Here is a 6,213-nt window from a genome sequence, read left to right on the forward strand (position 1 = left end):
TACTACAGCAGGGCATAGATTTAACCCTAACACTGCCTGCACTGGTACCAGGGCTTATGTGTTAGGAAGGGCAGATTAGAAGCCAAGGGGATACATGGCTATATGTATATGATTACTGACAATGTTTGTTTTATATAATCTTACTTTTTGTATTATCAAAATGTTTTAATAAAATGTGTTTGGTGTTACTGTTTAATGTAATATTTTAATGTTTTACTGTATTGCTTAATAATATAACTGTGATATACTACTAACATGTTTAACCCCTGTAGATGTATTACACAATACAACACTTCTACTAATACTGCATGCAATATTCAGCACCAAGAACAATCATGTTCTTTATTTAACAAAACAAGACACATTTTGAAGAAGCTGTGAAGAAAATGTCATATGCAGTCCAATAATCTCTGTTGTCTAAACTTTTTATTCCATCACATTTAAAAATGAAATAAACCAAGTACAGCCATCAGGTGGTGCAATATTTCTTTGTGAAGAAGTAGTTTCATAGACATAGTTTTGAACAAAGTTCTGTAGTAAATCAATTTTTGTTAAATAAATCATGACACGGTGTAATATGTCATGTGTTGTTGTTCATCTGAGGTTGTATTTACCTATTTTTAAGACCTGCTAAGGAACAGATAATTGTTATTATGTCCTGATATTTAAAACCATGGAATTCAAATAGGGTGTACTTTATTTTTCACATGACTGTATATACCTTTTCCTCAATTAGGAGAGCAGGTGAGTTAGACTCCTGACAGGAGTAGATGTTATTTTTAGGATTTATTTTGTTTCTTAATGTGACAGTGTTTAAAATGTTTAGTGTCACTAATGGAAAAATAAACTGCTGAAGGTTGAGGGCTGAGTGCTTCTTGTGTGTATACACGCCGAGTTACAGAGGTGTATACTCCCAACTATACGTGAGTATGAGGCTTTGAAGAAAACAGAGAGTCTCTTACGGAGGGAGTTGGAGGAGGTGACGACCAGTCTGGAAAGGGCCAACATCGCGGCGGCCACAATGGATGGAAAGCAGAACAAGTCTGATGTACTAATTGCTAACCTGAAACAGAAACAGAAATATGGGAAGGTTCTGCAAGAGATTCGCAATTGCCATAGATAGTTGGAAGGTTCTCAGAAAGAGGTTCACGTTCGCAGCACAGAGCTGGAACACTGTCGCCACGAGGGCCATGGTCTAAACACAGAGCTGTGTACATTGAAGGAAGCCTAGGAGAATGCCCTGAGTAATTTAGAGACTGCAAAGAGAGAGAATGTAAGTCTGAAAGAAGAAAATTCAGATTTGTCTGACCACGCTAGTGAAGGAAAGGAGAAGCTTCACCAAGCAGAAAAAGTGACAGAACAATTGTCCCAGGAAAATTTTGAAGTACAGGCAGCACTGCAGAATGCAGAGAGAATGCTGGGAAAAGAATGCCTCTCCCTGGCGCAGGATACACAAACAGAGCATATACTGCAGAGCCAGCTGCAAGAGCTGTGTGCGCATCTACAGCAGGCCAAAGAGATGCAGTGGGTCCTGCAGGGGAACGTATCCTGGCTGCTAACAAAGTAAAAGCTCTGCAGGAGCATCTGAGTACCCAGTGTGTCCCTGAAGAGCAGCATGAGCAGCTGAAGGTCAAGTTGAGTGTCACAAGAGCATCGCTGGAGGCAGAGCGTAGAAGCCAGGTGACTCTGTATGAGAGGGAGCTGGAGAAGGTCCAGAAACTAGAGCAAGATATGGAGAAGCAGAGAGGCTGCTCCATACTCAAAAGTCAGTGCAAATCGCAAGCAGCGGCGACTCTGGTGATGAAATCTGCAGAGCTCCAAAATATGAAGGATGCGCTGATGCAAACTCAGAGCAAGCACAAGGAAGAGGTGAAGGCCTTGAGAAGAGGCTTGCAGAATCAAATTGCAGAGCTGCAGACGCAGATTGCAGGTCAGAAATAAAGAAAAGGAAACATATTTAAGCCTAGGTCAGACTCAGCTGGGAGATGTGGAATCGTGACTCCACTCAAAAGAAGCTGAACTGGCAACTGCATTGAGTGGGAAAAGACATGCAGAAGGAGAGCTTCAAGAGCTGAAAATTCAAATGGCTGGTCTTGAATGCTCTTTAAGTGATACCACGAAACGGCACAAGACTAGCAAAGTAGAAATAGATTCTGGACATCACACAGAGTTCAAAAGCAAGCTGGCAGGGGCTTTGCAAGACCCGAGCAAGGGTTACAAGGAATAGACATTTAGTACTAAATTGGAGAAAGAGATTCCAATGCTAAAAGAGATACGTTAGTCACAAAAGGAGACCATGGAAAGCGAACTCAATGACCTCACTGATGACAGAGGAAGGAGAAACAGTTGATTTTGATAGTGCTGCTGTTATTCCAGAAGCAGATAGGCATTCTCCTGAGGCTACTGAGAATGACCTCCCTGATCTGGGATTTAAAAATCCAGAGCTTAAATTTAATTTGCTATATGCAGGTGATTATCAAACTAGTGAAAGCACCCAGGCCACCACGGAAAATGGTTTAGCCAAGTGGGTGGCAGTTCCGGCAAATACAAAGTGGATGGGAAATCCTGATGAAGTTATTAATATTGACTGCGTGCAAGATACAGCAAGCGTTAAACTGTAGTCTGAGAATGTAATGTAATGGACTGGAAGTCAACGAAAAAAAATGTGTGGGAACTAACCAATTAGGTTACATGTGCGGACTATGTAACGGACACTTAACCTTGGAAATAAGCTAGTATAGTTATGTGGTATTATGCCTCTAGGATGGGCAGTGCATGAATATGGCAAGGTTGTATTTTCTGAAAATGTAGGTAAGACTACGAGTTAGTATACAGGGTTGACGGCCCTTAACAAGATTACTAGGTAATGTAAAAAGTTAATGGCCCTTTTTTTCCACCACCCAGGGAGGTGATGGAAACTGTCTGGTTTCGTGAATATATATACAGATAATGTTTATCTTGTCCTGGGTTATAGGAAGTTGTTGTTATTAAGAAAAGTGGTTTTGAAAGTGGATTCGAAAATTGTTCCTTATTGAAAGGCAACAAAATATGTTCGGCAAGAATAGTATGTTATGATGAGACATAGTGTCAGTAATTGCTGCACATAGTCAAATGGGACACTTAGGAAAAGGTTCACATTTGTTTCCAGTGAACGCTTAATGTGTGGGAATTATCTCATGTGTTTTAGATGGGACACTTCCGAATATGGTATATCCATGCTCACCCCAGAAAGTGTAAGCTGGGGGGGGGGGGAGGGAGGGAGGAGGATATGTGGCATAGTCCCAGAATATTAGGCAGCTGTCTATCCGATTTAAGGCAGAAAGTGCAAAAAAAGGGAAAACATTATCCATTCAACAGTTTCACATTTGCTGAGACTGTGGGATGGAAACTCCAGGCCAGAGTTTACCAGAGTTTACCAGGTCAGGTTAGTTCTGGTTTTCACTCACCTGCTCTCCTAATTGAGGAAGAGGTATATATTGCAGTTAGGTTGGCTACTTCAGTCTCTCTTAGAGCCTGGAGGCTGGGAGGACACTGCTGCCCAAGATCCAGTTCAGAGTAGACAGCCACCTCACGTGTTGCAGCATCTGAGAATCTATTAGGACACTGTCCCCATCTGACAGTTAAGGACTCAATGTTATATCTGTGTGTTATTTAAAGTTGGTAACTGGCTTACCCAGCCAACATTGCAGATAGGGATATGCATGTGAGTTAGACTCTTGACAGGAGTAGATGTTATTTTTATGATTTCTTTTTTTCTTCTTAAAGTGACAGTGTTCAAAATGTTTAGTGTCACTAATGGAAAAATAAAGCGCTGAAGGTTGAGGGCTGAGTGCCTCTTGTGTGTATACACGTGTTTGTCCTCCTTTTCTACAAATTAAACCCTAGAAGACTGTGTCACAAAGAGCCTTGGCAAACGGCAGCGCTACACAAAGGGAACCGTTTGCCACAATATATATACACACTTAATTACTTACTTTTGAGATACACCCTGTTCTATCAATATATAATTGAGTTCATTACTTGTGTTACAGCAAATTAAAATGATCTCTCTATAGACCAACTGAATACATGCCGACTATGTGCAGTAGTCCTCAGTCCAAAGTAATACTTTGATTCTGCTAATTATAATGTGCTTCAATCTTGCCACTTATCTTTCTTAATTTGTATATGTTTCTATTGAGCTATAATACCATTTGTTATCTCAGATTCCAATTATCTGATGATGATAAAATTGAAATGCATCATGTCACCTGATCGCTTTTGTTTTAACCAAAGTACAAGGCATGACAGTGCGATACATACAGTAAGTCACTTTGCAAAAGGTTTGGTACTAGGAAATATGTACAGTGATACGTACTGTGCTCAATATTGTAATTGTAAAGTGCTTTGAGTACCATCAGGAGAGAAGTACTATAAAGTTGGTATTATTAAAAACAGCAGTTCATAAAAATGTTGTATTATTGTGATCTGTCACTGCAAAGTTTCACTCCTTTTTTTTTTTTTTTTTTTTTTAACCGACAATATTAATGATTATATTCTTTAGAGCTTTTCTCCCAATGCGGACTGCTACCCAGACATGAGTGAAAGCTTACAAAGTGATTCATAAATGCATATACAGGGTATACCCCTAAGACATTCACACACAACTTCAACCTGTCTGCTGACTTTTCTTTGTCTCTGCATTCTCTTTAAGGTTTATTAGCATATAAATGACCATAATTTTACAGTAGTTGAATCCTTGATCCTGGCCTCTCCCATGATATAGCATATTTAGCAGCTGAATGTGTATGTGGCAAGCATTTGGGAAAGAATAGACATGTATGAGTAATAAAATAATACGTGTAATACCTGTTTCGCAAAGTGGAGAGGCAGGAAAGCTCTGATGTACAGAATTATAATCTTTTTTCTAATGTGCATCAAGTGAACTGGTTCCAGGGGCTGTGAGACAGTGTTTGAAATGAGAAAAAGTTTGAAATAGCACATATTGGATGCCTGTGTTTTCTGAAATCGGTGTACTTTATTTAGCAGGTGGGGCTTATGTGTTTGGAAGATGGCACAGGTGATGTATATCAGCAAAGGCACTGTAAGTGGATTTAGAAAACACACACTTGATGTGCCCTGTACTTCCATTATGGCAGATTCGTAGATGAAAATTATAGTTCCAAGGAGTCCCTCCATTTGTTCTCCTGTGCAATGCAGTGGGCTCCCCAGCTAAATTGTGTCTTATTCCAACTTTTGGCAGCACTAGGGTTAATTGTTTGTGGGTTTGCAATGAATATCATGTTATCTCAGAATCCAATTATCTAAAAGCCATAATAACACATGACACTTAACATAATCTTTATTGGTTCAACCAAAGTACAAGATGTTACACTGCAAAGCATACATGATTTTACAGCCATATATTTAGTTATTACAAGAGTATATTTGTCAAGTACCAGGAAGAGAAAGGAGTTATGGGCTTCATGGGAGAGGAATCGATCAGGAGTACTACAGAAGCGGTATCTGGTTACAATGTTAATATTTTTGCTGAATAGGCAGTGCTCTGGAGTAAGAGTATTCATGAAGAAGTTGGACTTTTATTAGAGTACAGTAGGCCCTATTTGAGGTTTGGTGACAGTTTTTTAAATGTGAACTTTGTGAATTTTTTCTTTTGCTCTTTTAACGTATGACGCTCAAATTTTTACTTTTTTTATGGGGGTATATTTTGATGCACTTCTGGATCAAAATATTTTACTAATCATAAAATAAGCTTTGCCAAACCCATACTACTTAACTACTCCAGCTGTACTATTTGTACTGCTCCCAGCACCGTTTCAAATGTTTTGCTGGATTGGGATGATGAGTAAACTTTAAATAGGGACCAGGCATAGAACTGGTGGAATTAGCCACGCTGTCAGTAAGCAATCAGAAATGGTTGCCTTTTTTTGTGTGGATTTAAGGCAACAATACAAAAAAAATGCAAGTTCCAGTTTACATCTTATATGTTACAAATGTTCCTCTCATTCAGTAACAGTATTAAAGAAAACTAAGGCTTGCAAATTCTGCTTATAATATCAGTTTTAACCTTGGAAAGTAAAAAGCGTGATTATACGGCAGTGATTATTATTACAATATTGTTTTGCCTCAAACAGCATATTAATAAATCAAAGCAAATGCATTATAATGAGGGAGCCTGATTAATGTACAGTAGGCTTTAAAGAAAAGGATGTA

This window comes from Ascaphus truei, chromosome 1, assembly GCF_040206685.1.
Source record: "Ascaphus truei isolate aAscTru1 chromosome 1, aAscTru1.hap1, whole genome shotgun sequence".
NCBI lineage: Eukaryota > Metazoa > Chordata > Amphibia > Anura > Ascaphidae > Ascaphus > Ascaphus truei.